The 21236-nt window shown below is 38.9% G+C and overlaps 1 pseudogene; it reads left to right on the top strand.

Annotated features, from left to right (window-relative positions):
* Positions 1-258: 258 nt before the first annotated feature.
* Positions 259-1273, top strand: LOC149407224 (tubulin alpha chain-like; annotated as a pseudogene).
* Positions 1274-21236: the final 19963 nt, after the last annotated feature.

Genomic DNA, 21236 nt, shown 5'->3' with positions numbered 1-21236 from the left:
CTGAGATTATTTGTTTGCTTGATATTTGAGTCTGGGTTTTGATTTGGAGATTTGTTACGTGGTTGGGTTAAACTCGCTGGTGGATGTTTTCTCTCGTGCTATCTGTTTGGTCTGATTGAGCATCCTTGGTTGTTTCTGGCTGTGTGTGTGTGTATATGTATACATGTTTGAGTTTGATATGAAGCTGAGATTGATGTAGTTTATTTAGCATGTAAATAAAATTGGTTTAATATTTGATGTTATTGTTTGGATTCGTAAATGGTCGTTAAGTTTGGTCTTGTTGTGAGTTGGTTGTCGAGAGTCTCGGCTTGGTTTAGGTAGGCTGAGCAAGGCTCGAGGCAGCGGCACGGGACGGCGAGGAGGCTATCCGAAGATTGGCGAAGGTGCTGCGCAAGCGACAAAAAAACGGGGCTGGTTGTCCGACAACTGCACTGGTCTCCAAGGCTTCCTCGTGTTCAATGCCGTTGGCGGAGGCACCGGATCGGGACTCGGCTTGCTGCTCTTGGAGCGCTTGTCCGTTGATTACGGGAAAAAGTCGAAACTCGGTTTCTCCATCTATCCTTCTCCTCAAGTGATTATTATTGTGTTAGATTCTTAAGGTGCAATTAGTCATTTTATTTACTTAGTAGTGTTAGTTATTTGATTTATGTTAGGATTTCAATTCAGAATGCTAATAAGAAGGGAACAAAAATCAAGAAAACATATAAGAAAATATTATTACCGATTTGATCTAAATAAATATATATATATATATATATATATATATATATATATATATATATATATATATAGATAGATATAGTTAGTAGTGGGCATTAATGTGATAGATTTTTAGTAGTGTTAGTTAACGATTTTTCGTTAACAGTCGTAGTAGAGAAGTATAATTATATACGACATATGCAGGAAGTCGCTGGACATCGAGAGGCCGACGTACACGAACCTGAACCGACTGATATCGCAGATAATCTCGTCCTTCACGACCTCGCTGAGGTTCGACGGAGCGATCAACATGGACATCACGGAGTTCTAGACGAACCTGGTCCCGTACAACGGGCAGCTATCGGTCCCCGAGATCACGAGTGCCGTGTTCGAGCCCTCTAGCATGATGGCAAAGTGCGACCCCAGGCACGGGAAGTCGCCGCTTCTCCGAGTGGTATTTTACTTCTTTTTTGTGTGTGGGTGTATTTGTATGTATGTTCTGTGTGGGTGTATTTGTGTTTGTGTGTGTACGTTTTGAAATACGAAATAGGAATTGAAGTCACTTTTAAATTAGCTGTCATCCAACATACTGTCGATAAATATGTTTTACTATTTTTTAACGTCACTTTATAAACAAGCGCCATCTAAAGTACTATTTTTTCCTCAACAATGACTATGGGGTGCGAAAAGTCGCACTGGCGGGTAGAGCTTTGGGTGCAATGTTTCGCACCCAAAAGTCAATAACACCTGCCAATAGGGTGTTTTTGGGTGCGAAAAGTCGCACCCAAAAGTCATGACTTTCGGGTGCGACTTTTCGCACCCAAGACCTTTAGGTGCGGACTTTCGGGGTGCGGAAAAGTCGCACCCAAAGATATCTTTGGGTGCGAAAATTGACTTTTAGGTGCGAAAAATGTCGCACCTAAAAGTCTTTTTGTCCTAGTGGAATCCTCCGCTGTGGAATGTTTCCACAACGGTACTTGTTCCATTGTGGAAAAATTTAACAAATTTAAACACTTTGCCGCGACAACGTGTATAGTCACCGTGACGAATCTTTCCACAACGGTACAATTGAACCATTGTGTAACGTTTCGCCGCGGCGAAGAATTTTTTTATTTACTTATTTTATTTTATTTTTCCGGGTAACTTGCCGCGGCCACGTTATGTTTTCACCACGGCGTGATCTTCCACAACGGTAGTTTTGAACCATTGTGGAAGATCTCGCCGCGAAGAAAATATAACGTGGCCGCATCGAGTTTATGTTGATTTAAAAAAAAAACTCGCCGCAGCAAGGTACTTTTTTTGCCGCGGCGAGTTGTATTCCCAAGAAAATTTGCCGCGGCATGACCTATCACACGCCGCGGTCAAATTGTACCTGAGAGCTATTATTACAGTTTTCTAATTAAAAAATCTGAAAATGAAATCATATATCCAAAACCAAATATCCATAACATCCAAAACATATCAATTACATCCGAAACCAAATATATATATATATATATATATATATATATATATATATATATATATATATATCCAAAAACATCCAAAGCAAATATCTATATCATCCAAAATCAAACTAATATTCACATTCTATAAAAGTTTGTACGTAAAATACACAGTCTTCTCTAACTTTTTCTAAGTTATCCGGTGTATATGACTTCTTCAATTGTAATTTAATAGACAAACTCCAACAATATCACGCGTATAACTTAAGACATAAGACATGCATTCCATGTTTTCGATTTGTCTAGGAGCCGATGCACAAGTGATTAAGGTTGATTGACCATTATCTTGGGCTCCTTTGTTCTCAAGCTTGAAATCCGAAAAAATCCCTATACGCATAACAAAAAAAAAATAGAAAATAAATATTCGTGTGAAAGAAATACTTCAAGTAACATGTAATTAATTTACCTTTTTATCAACTTCCTAAAATCGGATGAGATTTTATTTTTCAACGGGTCAAAGAACATCGCTTGATCTTTCCAAAGATCGAAGACAACAAGCATCCAATGATCATTTAAATTATACGGCATCAAAACTAGTTGTCTTAGTTTGCGATTTCCTACCATTTTGCCGATTTGCTTGACTCATTCGGACAAATGGGCCTCGTCGTAGTTGGTTTGGAGGTAGCAACTCAAACCCGCTTCTACAAAACCCATTACTTCACTCCGCTTATTTTTGTCTAATATGGATTGTAGATAAATACGAAAAACAAATATTGAATTAGTTAATAAAATGAAATATTGTATATTGATATAAGATAAAGAATATAAAAGAAATATTTACCCCATGTAAACCGTGATGCACGAGGCGCCAATTTCCTCGTATCTAATGAATTATCTAACATCTTCAAACATCACTGGAATAGGCACTACTGCGATACTTGCACAAACTTTGACATTGATTGAATCCCCTTTCGATAACATTACTCGGTTGACATGTTGTGCGAGCAATCGAAACTTTGGATTAATAAAATTGTATGAAATCTTCTTATCGTCTTCGGCACTAGGTTCACTATCACCGCCGACCTTCAACACTTGTGTGACCACCGGGCCGCGACTCTCTTTTGCAATTTCGGTTTCTACTAATCTCTTTGGCCACTTAACAAACCGCCCATACGACTTCTTCAATAGTCTTGGCTTCATAGGTGGGAATTGGTAAAAAAGATTTCTTAATCAATGCTGCCGCAACGCTCACTCGTACATTTACATCCTCCAAATATGAGAAATGAACGGATTCGGCTTTCATGTACGCTCACCCATTTGCTACATGAACCGTCCCCATTCGCAAAATCATCAAGGAGGAGAAGGCATTTGATGCTTTCATCCGAACACGGTGTCACCAGCTGCATGGTTGGATTCATTGAGCAACTTGCTCGAACACTATCGGGTTTGTCGATAATTAGAGGATCGACACGCGAACGCTCTAGGACACCAACATTGAGATCCACGGCAACTTCGTGTTGAGATTGTTTATCTAATAAATTCACTAATGTTATTAAAAAAAGTATAAAAATATTTAACTTTATTACTTGTTTTAAAAAATTGAAAATTACATAAAGACGTCGCTTGTTTACCCATGTCTTCATCACCATCTTTAGCCATGTCTTCATCACCACTCTTAGTCATCTCTTCATCATCGCCCTTAGCCATCTCTTCATCGTCAACAATCTTTTCATAGTCTACATCTTCATTTGTAGGACGTAGAGCACTAGGACACTCGTCATTAGCATCTTTGAGACTCAAACCATTTTGAGTTAATGAAAGTTTTTAACTCACACATTTCTCGACGTAACTTAGTTACCTCGTCGGTCGAGTTTGAAGGACAAGATACGAAATTGCAACTTGACGAGTATTTAGATTGCCCACGAACACGACTGGAATGTTCCTTAGTTCCCAAAGCGTGTTGTAAGACACTTCCCATTGACTCATCCGTAACTTCTTGAGTTAACTTTCCCTTCGCATATAATTCGATGTTAATAATATTATAATATTTAATTGATTATTTCAAAATGAAAAAAATTACGATTTTTTCTCGCATTGGCTTATCTTTCTCATCCTTGTAGTTTATTCCGTCCTTCATTCTCGACTCAACCCATAATACCTCTTTTGTAGGCCATTGACCCGTCTCCTCGTACTATATATTATATATCAAACAATACCACATATTAATTAATTAAATACTATATTACAAAACAAGGATCACAAAATGAAACATATAATTGTTTATGTTCTTTTAAATACTATAGTTGTTTATGCTCCTTTAGTCTCCAATCGAGCATTGTAATTGGAACGTGTTCTCTAGCTAACACGCTAAAATAACTCGACAACTTATCACTCTCCTTATTCATTGGTTGATTTTTCATCAAATACTAGGTTTATTTTCCTACCAAGAGTTTTACACTTATTAACCTTGGGCATAAGAGTATTTCTTCTTTCCCGGGACCATCGATATTGGTGGATCTCCGTTTATCGCTAACGGTACTAGTGGAGGTAGTAGACATAATCTATGAAAAAACAAATCAACACAAACTCAAACCGAAATTCAATCTAATATTCCAACACAAACTCAAACCAATTCTAACCAATTCATTATAAAAAAAACATAATCTCAATTCAAACTACTTCCAACACTCAATTCAAACTAATTCCAACACAAACTCAAACCGAAATTCAATTTCAATTCAAAAAAATTCCAACACAAATTCAAACCGAAATTCAATCTAATATTCTAACTCAATTCCAACTTACACTCAAGGTAATCAAATATTCTAACTCAAATCCAAGATAAACTCAAACCAAAATTTAATTCAACACTCATTTTCTACATAAATACCAAATTCAATATTCAATTTCTATATAATTTAGACACAAATACACAATTCTAACCTAATATCAATATAAAAATAAAAATAAAAAACACTTACCCGGATTGAAGACGACGAGCATGGGGCGTGGTGAGTCAATGAAGTTGTCGGAGATGTGTGTTGTGGTCGGAGGCAAGGTTTGTGAGTTTGTGTGGGGGTGGGTCGAAATATTTGGTGGGTTTGTGACGAGTGGGTTTAGAAGAAGGAGAGGCGGAGAAGAATGAGGGCGGGGAAGAAAAAGGAGGCGGAGAAGAAAAAGGAGGGTGGGGAAGAAGAAATGGGTGGAGAAGAAAAAGAAGGGATGTGAAGAAGAAGAAGAAGAAGAAGAAGAAGAAGAAGAAGAAGAAGAAGAAGAAGAAGAAGGGCGGAGAAGAAGGAGAGGGTGGCGGGGAAGAAAAGAAGGAGAAAAGAAGAGAATGGTGGAGAAGAAGAAGAGAGAAGGGAGAGTGAGGGCGGCGACGGCGGCGGAGGAAGAAAGAGAGGCGGCGAGTGGGTGTGTGTTGGAGAGAGAGATAAAGATAGTGGGGTTGGGTCAGAGAGAGAGAGAGAGAGATATAGAGAAGAAGAAGAAGAAGAGAATGAAATTTCTTAGATTTTTGAAAAAAAAAATCGAGAAGGAAGTTTTTAAGTTCCAGTCTGCGACATTTCGCCGCTGCCAAATATATATATGGGTTCGGCGAAACCATCTCGCCACACAGCCAAAGGAAAAACAACGACAAGATTGTTTCCCAGATTTTCATCAACTCTGGAACTATTTCGCCGCGACCACGTGTATATTTGGCCGCAGCGAACTTTTCTCGCCGCAGCCAAAGGAAAGCGTGGACGCGGCGAGATGGTTTCCCAGATTTCCATCGACTCTAGAACTATTTCGCTGCGGCCACATATATATGTCGCCACGGTGAAATTGTCTCGCCGCATCCAAATGGAAGTGTTGCCGCGGCGAGATGGTTTCCCGGATTTCTACAATCGGACAAATTGTCCTGTTGTGGAATATTTCGCCCCGGCCACGTATATATTTGGCCGTGGCGAAATGTCGCGAATTGGTCCTATAAATTAAATTTTCTTGTCATTTTCACTTTCTTATCTCAAAACCTAACTCGGAAAAGCATTCCAAACACAATTCCGATCCGTTTTGTGCCATCGTTGGTTACCACTCTCAACTACACGTCCAAGTCTTGTAAATTATTCTCTACTTGCTTTGAATATGTTTCTCTAGTATAATTTGATAATTAGAATGCGTTTTTGTTGTAAAATCTAGGGTTTTCTATCATTGAAGATTAAAAAATGGATGTGGGAGAATAAATTGAATGAGATATATTGAGAAGGTGTAGATGAGTTTTGTAAATTCGCTAGAGAGAATATGGAGGACGTGAAATCTATTCGTTGTCCTTGTGTTTGATGTGGAAATCATAGGCATTATTCGCTCGATGTTGTTCGAACTCATTTGTTTGTGTATGGAATAATGACCTCCTATCAAATATGGTACTACCATGGTGTGGTTTTTCGTTCGACGATAAACAATAGTCATGATGATATGGAAGTGATGTTGATGATATACCCAAAATGATGAATGTTTTGGAGGACGATTTTGTTGACCGGCCGCAGTTGTCTGAGTCGATGATGATGGATGCGGAGACATCATTATACGAAGGGTGTACAAGCTTTTCAAAGTTGTCGTTTTTAGTCACATTATTCCATTTGAAGGTGTCGGGTGGTTAGACAAACACTAGCTTTACAAAATTGCTGGAAACGCTTAAAGAAGCCTTTCGGAAAGGCAATAAAGTTCCTTTTAGTATGTATGAGGCGAAGAAGACTTTGGGCACATTAGGTATGAAGTACGAGAAGTTTCTTGCGTGCCCGAATGATTGTGTTCTATACAGACACGAGCATGAAAATATAGATGAATGTCCGACTAGCAAAGAGTCGAGGTGGAAGAAGGGTAAAATACCCCGTGACGGGGTCAAAGGATTCCAATTAAGGTATGTATTCATTACTTGATTATCAAATACATATATAGCCTATAATGATATGCTTCTTATTGTTTTTTTTAATGATTACATTCGTTACGGTTCATTCCTCCAATGCCACGCTTTCGAAGAATGTTTAATAGTGCCAAACACGCGAAGAACATGGTTTGACACTCCGAAAAACGTGTCAATGATGGTGTTCTCAGACATCTGATCAATGCTGCCCAATGGAAATCCTTTGATTTAGAGTACAAGGTTTTGATCCTCGAAATCTTCGTATTGGTTTAGCGACTGATGGTATGAACCCGATAAGCATTAGTAAATACAGTGTTCTTGATGTTAACGCTTCTGATATCAGGACCGAGTCAACCAGGTAATGATATCGATGTCTATTTGGCATTGCTTGTCGATGATTTGAAGATGTTATGGGAGACGGGTGTCAAGGTCAAAGACGTTTATCGTGGAGGTTCTTTCAACTTACGGGCAATGTTAATGTGGACTATTAATGATTTTCCGTTGTATGGAAATTTGTCAGGTATTCTGTGAAATGCTCGATTGGTTGTCCTATTTGCATGAAAGACACATCTTCCATCCGGTTGAAGCATGGGAAGAAGAATGCAGGCATAGTAGATATTTACCAAGAGTCCACCTGTTTAGAAGGTTAAAACAAGCATTTGACGGTGACACAGAAGAACGGTTCCCTCCTCGAATTTTGTCTGGTTTAGATGTGTAGGAGATGGTAAAAAACGTAAATGAAGTCCTTTTGAAAGAGAAAACGTCGTGTTAGTACTAAAGAGTCGTTTCAAGAGAATCCTTGGAAGAAGAAATCGATATTCTACGACCTTCCGTATTGGAAGACGCAATATTTATTTCGCCGCGGTCGGGTATATATTTTGCCGCCGCCAAATAGTTTCGCCGCGGTCAACAACACACTTGGCTGCGGCGAAAGGAGTTCCAGAGTCAACATATTTCTGGGAACCTATTTTGCCGTGGCCACGTATATATTTGGCCGCGTCCAAATAGTTTCGACGCGGCCAACAACACACTTGGCCGCTGCGAAATTAGTTCCAGAGTCAACATATTTCTGGAAACCTATTTCGCCGCGGTCATGTATATATTTGGTCGCGGCCAAATAGTGTCGCCGCGGCCAACAACACAAATAATCTAGTTATCTTGTTTTTATCTTATATAACATCAAACACTATCAATACATAAATTTAAAATACTCAATCATCCATAATACTCAAGCAAACACTAACTCAAATAAACATAACAAGTCTCAAACACAAATTAAAAACTGAAACGAGTATCAAACAATCTCATAAAACACATAAAAATATAAATATTTAAGTCTCACACACATAAAAAAAAACTTGAAAACAAATATTAAACTTAGAAAGGTTCAAAAAACACATTAAAAAAAAGTTTACTCGTTGACGTCGTTGATATTCCCAGGTGGTTGTGGTGGTGGTGGTCCGGGTACTGATGAGGTGCCATATGCGGTGGCCATTGCGGTGCTTGGACCGGACAATATGTGTATTGAGGATATGGAGGAAACTGGAATTGATTCTCCTGGTTGATGTCCCACCGACCTATGGGCTCGTTTAATCCCTCGAAAGCAGCAACGCCATATTCTCCTTGTCGGTGCATGTAGTCTTGAGTGTGTTGATACCCGCCAACGAGATAGTGGTTACACTGAGCAATGTACTCTTGGGTGGCGAGATCATACCCCGGAGGTGGTTGTAAGCACGACTGTGGCTCGTTGAGTGACGGTTCATCCTCATCTTCTTCATCCTCTTCCTCCTCTTCCGGCTCTTTTACTATGTATCTCTCGATCATTTTGTCATTAATAGGCGTCACACACTTCTTGGTTGTGTCATGTTTTAAGCCTCTAACACCGGCATTCAGACACAAGCCGTAGATGATTGAAGGATACGGCAACCCATTTTTGATATTCTTATAGTCGATTCTCTTCATCCAATTGTAGATGAATCGACCGACGTTGATGGTTTTTCAACAAATAACACAAAACAGAAGATGAACATGTTCCTCGTCGAGACGTGTGAAGTGCTTTATCGAAAAGAGACGAGAGCAAATAAAATAAATCAACGTTTTTGTGAACCTTTAAAATAAACACCATTATATTTAAAACATGCAATAGATCACAAAATAAACACTGTTATATTTAAAACATACAATAGACAATTAAAAAAAAAAGTCTAACCTCGTCAACGATTTACGGAGAAGCTTTCTAACTCCTTTGTTCATGACACACTTCTCTCCAGAAGTAGTCAACAAACTCAACATTTCGTCGAGGTTAGGATCTCTCAACCATTGTCAGTAACCCTTATTCTCGAAATCGATGTCCGGAGTTTCTAGCAACGCGTTGATGGCTCCGACACTACAGTCGACCTCTACACCGCGAACCGTCACCACATCATCCACTTGATCCGGTAAGTTCGCATAGAATTCGTACATGAGAGTAACCTTTCCTTTGTGCTCCGGTGTGGCACAAAATTTTCTCCACGAGAAACCTTTGATGGTACAGTGAATTTGAGCCCTTATAGGCGTGCTTGAGCTCACCGTCAACCCTCGTTCAAAGATCGGACTTCGTTGAACGATGATGTCATATCGATCTTCCGTGGCCTTACTAGTGAATATCCGACTATTATAGTTCACTTCGGGTTCGGGTTGGGATTGATGACATTTTCAAACAATAAATCATTTTCAACAATATTTTCAAACAATAAATCATTTTCAATACAAAATTAAATAAATTCAACACTAAATATCAAAATTCAACACTAAACACATTATATTCAAATAAATTAACCATAAAACTCATCACAAGCACAAATCCAAACTCAAATCCGAAATCAATCCACAATATCAAAATACAACACATTTTCAACCTAAAATAACATTATTACCCAAAATCATAAATTACAAAATAAAACCCAAAACAAAAAAAACCCTAATTTCGGCCAAATCTAAAATCCAATACCATAAATTACAACCAAAATCCTAAATTAGTTTATAAATCACACAAAAGATTCAAGACATTTAAGATTTTGATAAGAAATTGAGTTACAAACATACCTTGAGTTTGGTGGGAGAATGAGCAAGGGAGGCTAGACCGAGAGAGAGAGAGAGAGAGAGAAAGAGATGGAGGCGAGAATTGGCTTCGGCGAGGAGGGCGGCGAGATTTGGCGTCGGCGAGAAGGCGGCGAAGTTTCAAGGTAGGTTTGGGAGAGGAAAGTTCACATAAACGGCCGAAATGAAGGTCTGAGGCGAGAGGATGTGAAAAAAATGAAGAAAGAAACCGAACAGTACACTGTACAGTTGTGGAAAAGTTTGGCCGTGGCGAGATTATGCCTCAGCCGCGGCGATATTTAACAACGGGTCACCATCCCGTTATTTAAACCTTAAATTTTTTTGAATTCCACAACGGGTCAATAGTCCCATTGTGGAATCATCCACAACGGGACAGTTGTCCCGTTGTGGAAACATCAAGATTCCACAACAGGACTCTTGTCCCGTTGTGGAAACATCATGATTCCACAACGGGACAACGTTCCGTTGTGGAATCTAACATTTGTAGTAGTAATAGATAAGCATAAAATAATTATAGAATGCAAGAGAATGAATATGGAGAGCAAAAAGCATTCATATTAAATAAAACTGGAAATTCACAATAAACAAGAGTTTGCAAAATAAAAAGTAAAGAGAATGAAATAATAAAAACTATTAATGGAGTTCAAGTGCACAACGCTGGAGTTGTCGATTCCAACGAAGAATGCTATCTCTCATCTCAAAAGATGCAAAGTAGAATAATAAAAACTAGAGTGAATGAAAGTTGTGTTTTTAGTTACAAGAGTAGTTTAAATAGGCCATATCTAGATTCTTGGCTTCGTCCCTGTTCATACATATGTAATTTCATTAATAAATTTCTTAGCAGGAACCAGTAATATGTTTCATTGTGCTCAAACTTTTCCTCATGTCTCTGTAATGGCTTCTCAATCTGTAGTTACATCATTAGGCCAATGAGAAAGATTATAGACTAATAGAGAAACAGTGGTTCTTAACTCGATTTATTTTAAACCCCGTTCGACCAAAGAAAACAGATCGTCACATGATTAAAGCCCATATCTACTGTTTAAGTTGTCTTGTTAGATGTTATACGGAGAAGTAAGAACGACAGTAAAGACAATAAGGAAACAAAACGCAGAAGAATGGTAACACAGTTCGGTCAAACCGCGTACTCTGGGGGATATGAATCACGGTGAAAAGAGAACTTCACTAGACAATAGTATGAGTACAATGACGAAATACAACAAGATGATAACCTTCTATTTATTCCTAACTCCAAACTATTCTAGAAAGTTTCGAATCTAAGCTCCCCCTAGATTTGAGCTCCCCTTAATTTTCACTCTCACACTCTCAGTGTTTCAAATAATTATCAATCACCAGCAACATACCATGAGCTGGGTTAGCTCTCACTAGAAAGACGCCAACACTAGATGACAAAAAAGACACATTTTCTCTGGCTTAGGTTTTCGCGTAGTAAGAATGTGCTACCCTACACACAAGAGAAACATTCTCTTATAAAAGAGACAAGCAAAGAGAATGTCCTCTGATCCGGAATAGAGACAGATGGTGCACACCAACGCACCAGTAAAAAGGTGTCATTGAAAACATGTCGCATCATGACAGAAGGGGATGAAGGATGTTCCCTGAGGTGGGAGAAGCAACATGAGAGACAAGAGCTTTGCCTGAACCAAGAACACCAAACTCCATGTGACAACAATCTCCCCCTTTGGCTTTGAGAAGGCAAACCTCTTAACCTGATAAGGTAAACATCCGAGCAGAAGTTCCTCAAACTATACACTGTATGATCACTCATGTCACAGTGACTAACAAAGGAACACATAACACAAGTACAAGCCGAACAAAAGATCTTTAAGCTACGTAATGTAAGGTTGCTCATTTCACAGTGACTGACGGAGGAAAAAGAACACAAGCACAAAGAACACACTTCTGCTATTGATAGATATCCACGAGAGGAAAAACCAAAAACCAGAGTCGGTATCAGAATCAGTTTTGACTCCCCATTTTTGCCAATCAAAGGCAAAAAGAGGAAGAAACACACAGTAGCTTAGAAAATATTACAGACCCAAATAGATTTTGAGGACGGGAAGGAGAAAAGAAAGAAGAAACACAATAACACATGCTAAACTTGAACGACATTAGGAGGATGAGCCCGGTGCAGAAGATGAGCCTGCAGGAAACATTTTGGAGAAGGCATCTTCAAGATCTTTCTTTCTCCCCATAGAAGTGGCAATAACGAGCTCAAGGTGTTTGATCTCATCCATCAGGGAAAGAGCAATCAATTTTCTTGTGTCGGCAAACATCAGAGGCACATTGGGAGCATCAGGAGAACAGAACTTAGCATGAGGAAGACTGGACTGGGGAGGCTTCTTAATGTTAGCTACATGGTGCTTCTGAAAAAAGCTTGTAACTGAAGATCTTGCCAGGGGCAGAGCTACATGACTTCAGTTATTTAGGAGTGAGCAGATCAGGATGCTGACGTAGAAGGATCCGAATAATCATAGATGGGTAGACAATATGAAGCTTGATAGCTTCAGATCCAGCATTCTTCAGAATCCGGGAGTAGAAGAATTTCCCAAAGTCTATAGTTCTACCTGTTCCCAACATATAAATAAACTGAGCCATAGCAAGGAAGACACATGTAGATTGAGTTGTGGGAAGCCAGTTCTTTAATCTAATCTTGTACAGAACAGAGTATTCAGAACTGAGAAGAGACGCACGATAGAGACCAGACTCCGGCCAACTTTTTTCATCCTTGCCTCTAGAAAGTTCCTTGATCAACACAATCTGAGAAGGCATCTGATCTTCAGAGGAGGGAGCTTCGGACCCCAAGAACTCGTGAATAACCTTCGGAGAGAACCATATAAACTTGTTTCTCACAAACACCTTCTGAAAGTTTGAAGAAGTGGCATCGTCAATGTTATCAGAAAGATTCACAATGAATTCTCGAACGAGTTGAGCATGATAAGGGCCAACAGAAGTAACTAAAGAGAACAGTCCAGACTATTTGACGAGATCCACAATGTTTGTGCAAGCGATGGATTCATCTGAAAGCACATGCTCAGGAGCAATGCTTCGGAGAATTACAAACTTCAATCTGCTAGCATTTTGAATGACGTGGAATGAAATTTCTGTGATGGGAACATCAGGAACCTCGTGCCTGAAAAATTTCTTCTTCTTCATAGGGATGTTGTCAATGGTGCCCACAAGAAGAGTTGTAGTCTTTATTTTTTTATTTTTTTTTATTTGAAGAAGAGTTGTAGTCTTTATTTTGTACATTTGATGTAATAAAGTCTCACGAAAACTCTTGCTTGTAATTGCTTATTCATAAATAAAAAGTTGAAACGTTCATTCATTCTTCCTTGTCTGTTTGAAGCTTTATGATAAAACATTAGTCTTTAGTCCATAAACAAACTTAATGACTTACGAAGAGACAAATGTAGATTTGCATGAACAAACTCTTCGTAGTTTGCTTAAAACGATATATTCGCAATCTAAGGGTCAAAGGACTATTGACCTCAGTACGATTGTTAGGAGAATCTATGATGTTTGATTATGGGGCATTGAGAGTTGGAGACTCTATAGTTCTTCTAGGTATCTTCCGAAGGTACTGAATTGACCAGTGTACTTCTAGAGACAAAATAAGAACAAACCATTTAACCTCTTATGTCTCGAAGTCACTACGTATGAATTGCATCGTGCATACCTTAATCCTGAAATGAGACATGCCATTTCACAGCTTACGTATTCTCATTTGAGAAAGTCAGAGTTCGGACTCACTATGTGATTCCGAACAGGACCTATTGGTGAAGTACTAAGTTGTGAAGATGTCATGAGTAACTTTGTGAAGTTCTCGTAGATATGGAATTCATGTACAAAATTGCTGAAATGCAATGTATGTCACCTCATGCTTTGTTCCTTGGAATGTGAATAAATAAACTGGCCAGTGTCCAAATTGAGTTTGACTCTTTTGGATGAAACACTGTGACTTGTTAGCTCCTCGTCAATACATTGTTTCTAACTTATTCATAAGCGACAAAGGAGTTGAGGAAATAACAGCTAGAAGGGTAAAATGGTAATTTTGTAAATCCCGAGTAGCTGATGATATTCATGAAGGGTAAACACTGATAATATTCTGTGGATCCACTCATTACAATTAGGTTGAATTCTTGAGTAGAAAATAAATTCATTTGAACCGAGAGATTTTCAGTGTCAACTCTTTAGTGGAGTCAGTTGACATTAAGCTAAACTTGGAAAAGGTTTGTGAACTTTTGAGTCCAAGTATTTAGCTCAAGCTTTGTTCATTTGGATCCATGAGGTCACTATCACAAATCACATCGAGTAGGAATAGTTAAACTAGAAGCTAAGTCAAAACAAGAACGAGACAAGTTTTACGAAAATGGTCAAAATGGTATTTTTGTCTTTTAAGACATAGGATGAAATGAATGTCAATAAATTTTTTGACATGTCATTTCAAACTAGTTTTGTAAAAATTCAAACAGCCGCGCACCTCGGAGTAAAATCACCATAACTGGCGGCTCCGATGTCCTTTTTACCTAAAACTGGTGGCATTGGAAAGAGGACAGACGGAGCTTTATTTTGATTCAAGAATTATTAAATTTCAAATTCTGAGCAGAGAGTTATGCCACTTTCACTGCCGATTTTACTCCAGCTCGAAGAAAACATAAATAATTAAAGTTCAGTCTTTAAGTGCGTAAAAGAATCGAGTGTAACGAAACGTTTTAGGAAGTTGTTAAAGCTTTTATTTGTGTTTTATTAACATGGTAATAACATGCTATAAAAGAAAAAAACAACAAGCATAAAACGATTCAAGTAAATAAAAGAAACTAGTAAGACAAGAAAACTAGTCACAAAAATTACTCGAAATTTTCTCAAACTTAAAAACATGTTTTTTAATATAAAAAATTAAAAACTTTTAGAACTGATTCTAATATGTTTTAATAACATCCCAAGCTCATATAAAAATAATATGATTTTTAATTTAAAGGCAAGAACATGATTTCATCCTATGTCTTCAAAGATAAAAATACCCTTTTGACAACTTTCGTAAAACTTGTCTCGTTCTTGTTTTGACTTAGCTTCTAGTTTAACTATTCCTACTCGATGTGATTTGTGACAGTGACCTCATGGATCCAAATGAACAAAGCTTGAGCTAAATACTTGGACTCAAAGGTTCCCAAACCTTTTCCAAGTTTAACTTAATGTTAACCGACTCCACTAAAGAGTTGACACTGAAAATCTCTCGGTTCAAATGAATTTATTTTCTACTCAAGAATTCAACCTAATTGTAATGAGTGGATCCACAGAATATTATCAATGTATACCCTTCATGAATATCATCAGCTAGTCGGGATTTACAAAATTACCATTTGACCCTTCTAGCTGTTATTTCCTCAACTCCTTTGTCGCTTGTGAATAAGTTAGAAACAATGTATTGACGAGGAGCTAACAAGTCACATTGTTTTATCGAAAAGAGTCAGGACTCAATTTGGACACTGGCCAGTTCATTTATTCACACTCCAAGGAACAAAGCATGAGGTGATATACATTGCATTTCAGCAATCTTGTACATGAATTCCATATCTATGAGAACTTCACAAAGTTACTCATGACATCTTCAAAACTTAGTACTTCACCAATAGGCCATGTTCGGAATCACATAGTGAGTCCGAACTCTGACTTTCTCAAATGAGAATACGTAAGCTGTGAAATGGCATGTCTTATTTCAGGATTAAGGTAAGCACGATGCAATTCATACGTAGTGACTTCGAGACATAAGAGGATCATGGTTTTTTCTTATCTTGTCTCTAGAAGTGCACTGGTCAATTCAGTACCTTCGGAAGATACCTAGAAGAACTATAGAGTATCCAACTCTCAATGCCCCATAACTAGACATCATAGATTCTCCTAACAATCGTACTGCGGTCAATAGTCTTTTGACCCTTAGATTGTGAATATATCGTTTTAAGCAAACTACGAAGAGTTTGTTAATGCAAATCTACATTTGTCTCTTCGTAAGTTGTTAAGTTTGTTTATGGACTAAAGACTAATGTTTTATCATAAAGCTTCAAACAGACAAGGAAGAATGAATGAACGTTTCAACTTTTTATTAAAGAATAAGCAATTACAAGCAAGAGTCTTTGTGAGACTTTATTACATCAAATGTACAAAATAAATACTACAACTCTTCTTGTGGGCACCATTGACAACAAACTCCCACTTGACTCAAAGAAGATGTGTGTATTCCTTCATGCCTAATCCCTCTCGATGTTGGTCGAAGACCTTGTTCGCTAGGGCCTTGGTGAATGGATCTGCTAGGTTGTCCACCGTTGAGATCTTCTTCACTTCCACGTCTCCGCGCTGCACGATCTCTCGAATCAAATGGTATTTCCTCTCAATATGTTTAGAGCGCTTATGGCTTAGAGGTTCCTTTGAGTTAGCGACAGCCGCACTATTATCACAATAAAGGGTCATGGGCTCATCGACGTTTGGAACAACTTCCAAATACTTAAGGAATTTTCTAAGCCATACAGCCTCTTTGGATGCTTCACAAGCAGCTACATATTCTGCTTCCATTGTGGAGTCAGCAATGCAAGATTGCTTAATACTCCTCCACACAACAGCTCCACAATTAAGGATGAACACAGATCCCGAAGTGGATTTCCTGGAATCCTTATCCGCTTGAAAATCGGAGTCGGTATATCCCGTCGTAGTTAGGTCAGTACCTGAGTATGTAAGCATCAAGTTCCTAGTTCTTCGAAGATACTTAAGAACATGCTTAACAGAAATACAGTGCTCGGGTCCAAGGTTGGATTGGAAACAGCTAACTACGCCAACGGCGAAACAGATGTCAGGTCTAGTGCAAAGCATAGCATACATGAGACTTTCCACGGCTGAGGCGTAAGGAATTTTTCTCATGTCCTCAATCTCTTGTGCAGTCTTGGGAGACTGGTCCTTAGAGAGTGAGACTCCATGCCTAAAGGGTTTTTGGCCCTTCTTGGAGTCTTGCATCGAGAAGCGATCCATCACCTTATCAATATAAGATGCTTGAGAGAGCGACAGAGTCCGGTTCCTCCTATCTCGAAAGATTTGGATCCCCAGAATGTACGCGGCTTCTCCATAGATCCTTCATATCGAATTGCTTTACTAGCCAGACCTTAACCTCAGATAATTTACCCACATCATTACCTATGAGTAATATATCATCGACATATAGTACCAGAAACACAACTTTGCTTTCGTGTATTAACTTGTAAACACAAGGCTCATCTATTGACTGCTCAAAGCAGAAGCTCTTTATTGTTTCATCGAATCTAATATTCCATGACCTAGATGCTTGCTTTAATCCATAAATGGACTTAAGCAACTCACAAACCTTGGTCTCTTGACCTTCTTCCACGAAACCGTCTGGTTGAGCCATGTAAATGCGCTCGTCAAGATTGCCATTCAGGAAGGCCGTCTTGACATCCATTTGCCAGATCTCATAGTCGAGAGCTGCAGCTATGGATAGGAGTATGCAGATGGATTTAAGCATCGCGACTGGCGAGAAAGTTTCTTCATAGTCAATCCCTTCTTGTTGGGTATAACCCTTAGCCACAAGTCGTGATTTGAACGTCTCGACGTTCCCATCCGGACCCATTTTCTTCTTGTATATCCACTTACACCCTACGGGTTTAATCCCTTCAGGAAGGTCTACAAGTTTCCAGACTTTGTTGACATACATCGAGTGCATTTCAACTTTCATGGCGTCAAGCCAAAGGTTTGATTCAGAACAAGCCATCGCTTGGCTATATGAAACAGGATCATCCATGTCAGAGACGGCTACGAGAGAGTCTCCATAGGACATGTACCTGTCAAGGTTTTGAGTAGCCCTCCCACTATGTCGAATTACTACTTGACGAGATTCTGAAGAGTTAGGTTATGTTTCAGTTGGGGTAAGAACAGTTCTTACAGATGAGGTAGAAGCTTCCTCACCCAACTTTTCTTCAAGCACAATTTTGCTTCTAGGTTTTGCATCCTTCATAAAGTCCTCCTCGAGGAAACGAGCATTCGTGCTAACGAAAGTCTATCGTCCTGGGGACTCTAGAAAGTAAAACCTTTGGTTTCCTTCGGATATCCAACGAACAGACATAATTCTGACCTACTAGCCAACTTGCTAGTCTTTTGCCTTAGCACGTGTGCATGGCAACCCCAAATTTTGATGCGGCCAAGATTTACTTTACGGCCAGTCCATCGTTCATAAGGAGTACAAGGAACCGTTTTGGACGAAACTTGGTTCAGAATGTAAGCGGTTGTTTCGAGGGCATATCCCCAAAAGGAAAGAGAGAGTGATGAGTAACTCATCATTGATCTAACCATCTCCATAAGAGTTCGGTTTCTTCTCTCTGACACTCCGTTTTGTTGAGGTGTACTAGGTGCGGTAAGCTGAGAAGCGATACCTTCTTCTTTAAGAAAGTCATCAAACTCTCCAGACATATACTTACCACCTCGATCAGATCGAATGGTTTTGATCACTTTGCCAATTTGCTTTTCCACTAAAGCCCTAAAGACCTTAAATACGTTAAAGGTCTCGGATTTGTGTTTGAGAAAATAGACAAAACCATATAGTGAGTAATCATCGGTGAAGGTAACGAAGTATTCGTATCCTCTACGTACCTGTTGACTGAGCGGACCACATACATCAGAATGTACTAGTTCCAGCAACTCAGTGGCTCTTCGACCCTTATCAGAGAAAGGTCGCTTGGTCATTTTTCCTTCTACGCATGATTCACAAGTAGGTAGTGAACCTATTGCAGAGGCTTGGAGTGGACCGTCCCTCACAAGTCTCTTAATCCTATCTAGACTGATATGACCAAGTCTTAAGTGCCAGAGGTATGTTGATTTTATTAGATCAGAGGATTCATATAGTTTGATCCTCTTTGACTCCCTAATTAGATCGTTATCTATTTCGGTGTCTAAAAGAGAAGGTTGAGTGATATAAATGTAGAAAAGAGCATTCTTCATACATGCATCAGTGACAAAAGAATTATCAGGAAACAAAATACGAATTCCATTCTTAATGAACTTTAAACAATAATCTTGCTCAAGACGACGAGCAACGGATATTAAGTTCTTTCCAAAGGTAGGAACAAAATAAACATTATTCAAGTTTAAAGTGCGGTCCTCAAAAGACAGCGTCACAGATCCCATAGCCTTCGCAGACACCAGGCTCCCATCACCCCATTTGAAGCAGAAGTCGCCTTCCTCTAAGCTCTTGGTTTTCTTGAAACCAGTCAAGGAACAACAAATATGGTTAGTAGCAGCGGAGTCAAAAATCCACGTTGATACATTATCAGCTACTAAGCATGCTTCGGTAATTAGTACAATACTATGTTCCTTTGCCTTGAGGTTGGCATGACAGTTCTTCTTCTTGGACTTGTGAGGTCTCTTCTTAGATCCAGAGGTGGAGGTAGTAGCATGTACCTCTCCTATAGCCCTCTTTTTCTTAGTGAGTCCCTCAGCGGTGTGAAGCTCCTTGATCAGCTCGGTAACAGTGTACTCTAGCTTGTTCATGGAGTAGTTCAGCTTGAAGGTATCGAAAGATTCGGGGAGAGTTTCCACGATCATGTCTATTTTAGTCTCCCCATCAATTTCATATCCAAGAATCTCCATTTCGTTTAGATAACTAATGATCAACATCATATGGTCTCTAACGGGAGTTCCAGCCTTCATATGACAGTTCATAAACTGTCGGACTACTTGTTGCCTAGCTTGACGTCCTTGCCCTCTAAACATCTCGTGGAGATTGTAGAGCATGTTGGTGACAGTCTTGATGTCACGATGTTGTTGTTGCAACACATTGTTCATAGATGCTAAAATATAGCACCTTGCAATCTCATCGGATCGGAGCCAGGCTGCCAGGGCGTCTTTTTCCTCTTGCGTCGAATCTTCATTTGTTTGAGGACAGGGGGTGGTGAGAACCCATTTGTGCTTGTTGACAGTAAGGACTATGTCGAAGGTTACTTTTCCAGTCGACGTAATTGTCGCCTTCGAGTTTATTCGAGGAAAGAATGGTTGAGAGACATGTTGCTTATTTAAGTCTAGACAAGTTTATGATTAGTCTTTGGTTTAGGATTTAAGTTTTTAAACCTTTGATAAAATCCAAAGGTGTTATAAACCAAACGATAATTTACTCCGTCAAGAGAAGGCCGCAAAAAATCTCCATTTATAAGTAAATGACACATCATTAATGCTTAGCCAAGATGTCAATACACCAATTTTTACTAGCCACCTTTTAAATTGGTTTAATCACTCACATCCTTTCGCAGAGCCTCGAGGGAGGATTACTAGGGATTGAGCCTAAGTGTGCAACGAACCACTTAGTCCAAAAGGTCAACTTTAAAAAACAATCCCCCAAGGGGAGGCCTTGCCTTCATCGTCTCACTCTCGGACGTAGCTCATTGAGCAATGATTGAAGCAAAAACGGCTTAGAGTACTCCCATTTAAGAGAGGGCCACATGAGCGGCTCTTAGTCTCACGTTAATTGCTTCTTTCATTAGTGTTGGGGATCATGGGTTACAAACAACGAGTATAACCCTCCCACTTAGTTTTTGGAGTTGGTACATCGACTCTTATAATTTCGGAAACAGATTTCCTAGTTACAGAGCAACAGAGCTGACAACTAGAAAAGCATCCTATATCTTCATGTTCAGAGCAGTGTTACTGCATAAAGGCACAAGGTACATACTCAGATCTTTTCCTATTTTCTATTCGGGAAAGTGCATGAGGGAAGTGTGAACTTCAACTCACTCGAACACTTGAATGTTTGAGATTACACATCTTTTTATTTTTCGGTTTGTCTACAAGGAGACCTCTCATTCAAATTTTCAAGAGCATATAGATTTTGAACATATGTGATATAGATATAGTTTTGAAAACATTTTGAAAATTCATTTGATTTGGATGACAAAATATTTTCAAGTTTGAAAACGAAAACGGATTTTCAAAATTCAAACTAGTTTTGTAAAAATTCAATTTCAATTAAACTTTCAAAAATCAAAACATTTTAATCTTTCACATCATGTTTATAATCTTAT

The sequence above is a fragment of the Urtica dioica genome, chromosome 1 (assembly GCF_054948205.1).
Source record: "Urtica dioica subsp. dioica isolate 48M chromosome 1, U.dioica_male_clone48M_v1_H2, whole genome shotgun sequence".
NCBI classification, from domain to species: domain Eukaryota; kingdom Viridiplantae; phylum Streptophyta; class Magnoliopsida; order Rosales; family Urticaceae; genus Urtica; species Urtica dioica.
Note: the sequence above shows the minus strand (reverse complement) of the source record. Positions and strands in the feature narration are given on the sequence as shown.